This window comes from Glossina fuscipes, unplaced genomic scaffold (assembly GCF_014805625.2).
Source record: "Glossina fuscipes isolate IAEA_lab_2018 unplaced genomic scaffold, Yale_Gfus_2 60, whole genome shotgun sequence".
NCBI classification, from domain to species: domain Eukaryota; kingdom Metazoa; phylum Arthropoda; class Insecta; order Diptera; family Glossinidae; genus Glossina; species Glossina fuscipes.
In genome coordinates, this window is record NW_023998432.1 from 5284644 (window position 1) to 5288443 (window position 3800).

Here is a 3800-nt window from a genome sequence, read left to right on the forward strand (position 1 = left end):
GTGCAGAACCACATTGCAAGTGAACCTGTAAGCCATCGCAAATATGCAAAAGCTTGGCAACCGATGCAGCAAACAACACCAGTTAATTTTCGAATTGCAAGCATCCGTCTGAGTGGCCGAGTAGCCAAGAGCCTCGATTAACAACACAATGATCGTGGGTTCAAATCTCAAATGCGGTAGAGTTTCTGCCTTAGAATTTATTCTCTGGCTAAATTTATAATAATAATAATAATAAGATTGCAAGTTAGTTTAAATACGGCATAGGCAAATCGCGCGTATTAGCAAAGTTCTTTTGATAGACGTAAAAGAATGCGATATTGAGATTGAGTGCTAGACATCATTTAGGTTTCTGCAAGCAACTCTAATTGACAATGTTTACATTCACCCAGCTTAATGAATATAAATTGTCTAGACAAGTGGTTGGGCACACATTAAAGTGTATCTCACCAAGTAATGTGGGCGAATCAACAATTAACTTAGTTAAGAAGGAAACACCAAGAATATACCTACTTTCTCAACTGATGGTAAGGACAACAAAAGCAACCTATTTTCATAAGGACATAGAGCGACAAGCGAGTTCTAACCCAAATTCCTAAGGGCAAACAGCAAGAATTGCTTTTGAATGGATTCAACATACATAAACCTTTCCGGGGAAGATCACGTAACAGAGGCATGCTGAATTATTCCTGTAACTAATGTAGAGTCTTTTTGTAATATAAGGATACTTAAATTTTTGGGCCACCACATATTAACAGCAGAAACATATTTTTAGTGTACGTTTTATACAATTTGAATGAAAATATATATATTTTAATTTTATATCACATTTCTTGACATCTTTTCGTCTGTATTAAGGAACAACACGATTTACAAGAATTGCCAAGGCTTTTCTAATGTGTTTTATTAGAAATATAGTAAAATTTCTTTTTTCTGCGGTAATGAGGGTTTTTTGAAGCATATTGGATAAAAAGACAGAACTAAGAGTTAGCATTTCCATTGAATGTTAGTTTATAAAAACTCATACAAAGGTCTTATCGGCGTGACTCCTTATACAAGCTGGCAAAATTCATCAATCTCAAAGAGTTTGCAAAACTTGCGCTTGTTTATTTATTGTATGCTTTGGAACTTTAATAGAATCAGAATAAAAAAATATGGTTTTTCCAAAAAATTTCAATAACCATGGTTGTAATCAAAAGTTTGTTTTAAATTGAAAAGTTTTTCGTTGCAACTGGTAGTTCTATCGTTTCATTTCTAACACTGAGGTATACGTGCTAGAGAAACTGTGGAGTTAAATAATTGACAACAAACCATTATTCAAGTGAGTTAAAATCTCATAGTCAACCAGCAATGACAACTACCAGATAGCACGCTTTGCTTTATATAATGTTTCATCCATCTTTGTCATTAAATATCAAAAATGATGTTTTTTTGCTATATAAAGGCTGACTTTTCAATACTACCCTTATATATGGAAGTATCCCAAAAAGTAAACCCAAATATTGTGCGAATTTTCGTTATAAAATGATAACCATGCCATAAGTGAGAAGCGTGTTAAAATTATTGCGTAAAATATAAATTTTCCATTTAATACATTTCACTTTTCATTTAATATGTCAATATGGCTCCGATTTTTATCGAGAAACACTAGACGTTGTATATAATTTCGATATAATGTTTTTATCAAAATGAACCGTTATATGGCGGGAGGTATAAAAAAAAATTGAATTAATTACGTTCTTCCTTAGGACAAAACATGTCAATGTACCAAACTATGTAGGAAATTCCGTTCCGTAAACTGAATACCTAACAAATACAGTCACATAATCAGATAGACAGACATGCTTAAACTCGTTCAAGAAATGTTGCTGAATGGGATGGTTTAATGTGGGATAGACCTATCTCAAACTCTGCTAAATGTGCATTCGCATAAATTTTATATGTTTTTACCACAAACGATGTAGATGTAAGCGTTTGAAGGTGTAAATGTTTATCTTCAAAAAATATCTTTTGCATTTTTTTCTTCCGAAATATTTTCTATGGTAATTAATAAGCTTTTGTTCACTTAACGAAGATTAGATTTTGAAAGCTTCAATCGCGTTTGCTTCAGATCGTCTACGCAATTGGGATTTTACGCGTGCTTAATAAATAGTATCTCACCAGCCCAATTTTAAATTAACTTTTCAAACAATTGGGAATGCATTTCGTTTACAATACAGTTTATATTGATATCGGTAGCCGTACGGAGAATGGCATTAGCGTGTTAACTAAAGGTCTGACGGGCCGTCGTTATTCAAGTTTGGAAATATATGGTCATTGAATTTTAACGATTGTTTTATTTATGTACTTTTAAAGGAGCACGATCAATCTTGTTGGGATTGCTCTTAACCCATACACGGCATTTATGTTTGATGAAGAAAAAATTAGTCAACCATGAGCTCTGCCACCAAACACACTCTTTTCATTCAAAAATGGATCCATTTGCAGATGATCTTGGAAATTTAACTCCACAATTTCTAAATTTTGTTGCGGTATCCACATCTTCATGACTATTTGTTTGCTAACGTATACTTATCTGCAATGACAGCATGAAGCATATGAGACGATGGATAATAAATGGCTGCCGAAAACTCGATCACTTTTTAAGCAAACGTTTTTTATCGCTCTTTGTACCTCCTCTTTGCGATAGGCTCATTGCCTCCAATATTTTATGATGGAAAGTTCAAATCGCATCTATCAGCTTTGCTAAAACTATCTCAACATAGACTGCGCATTTTTCTACATCAGACTGAAATAATTATGGTTACGAAAATCTCATATTTGGTGATTTGAGTTTGCATGAAAATTAGCCGATCTTCTAAGAAACCGAATTCCAAAAAGGTTAAAGCCAAATACATTCATGACGGTTTACCTGCCCCATATAGCTGGCGATTGTCGAAAAGGTCGAAACGGGAAAAAGAGATTAGCACAAAAATGTCACCGTGAAGTTAGGTACTGGCAAGCTGATTGCAAAAGAGTATATTTTCCGAAAGGCAAGTCTGTAAAAAAAATCTGTAAATATATATCTGTAAATAATTGTGAATAGACATCATAATTTAGTGGTTAGAACTTAATTTCAAAAGGAGTTAAATAAAAACGTAAAATCGCAAAAAGGCATTTTGCGTTATAGTATATTTCGGTGTGTTGGTCCCTCGGCCTTTCATGTCATTACCGTTTTTGAAATCTTGCAAGTCGAAATTTAGTATATATGCGCTTTGAAAATTGGATGCATAATTTTTTCCATTTTGTACACAAATGCTAGATCATCGCCCGTAGAATATGCGTTCAAATTTTTGTACATTTATTTGTTATAACTTATGAGTACTGAGCAAAAAACTAGTTTGTCATTACCTTTGAAAAACAGAGGTATTCTCAGTTTACGTGGTGCTGTGAGCGAGAACTTCGAATATTTCTGCCAAATTTGAAGGCGATAGCTTCATTTTTGTAGGTAGGAAAATGTTTAGAACTGACTTTGTACAGGCGGAAAGAAAGACATACTTAAATCGATTTACAGGGTGAGGCTGATGAAGAATATATATACTATGTGGGTCTCTAATGTTTCTTCCTGGGTGTTGTAAACGTTTTGAAAAAATGAATATCCCCCTCATCTTTTAGTGATGGGTACAAAAACAAGTAAAGATATTAAATTAAAAAAAAAATATTTCTGTGTAATGTTGGGTAAGACAGGTGAATTTTTCAATTTTTGTGCGGTTATTGTATCACCCAAAGAGTTCACCTGAAAATTGTTGTCGTCATATCTGTTG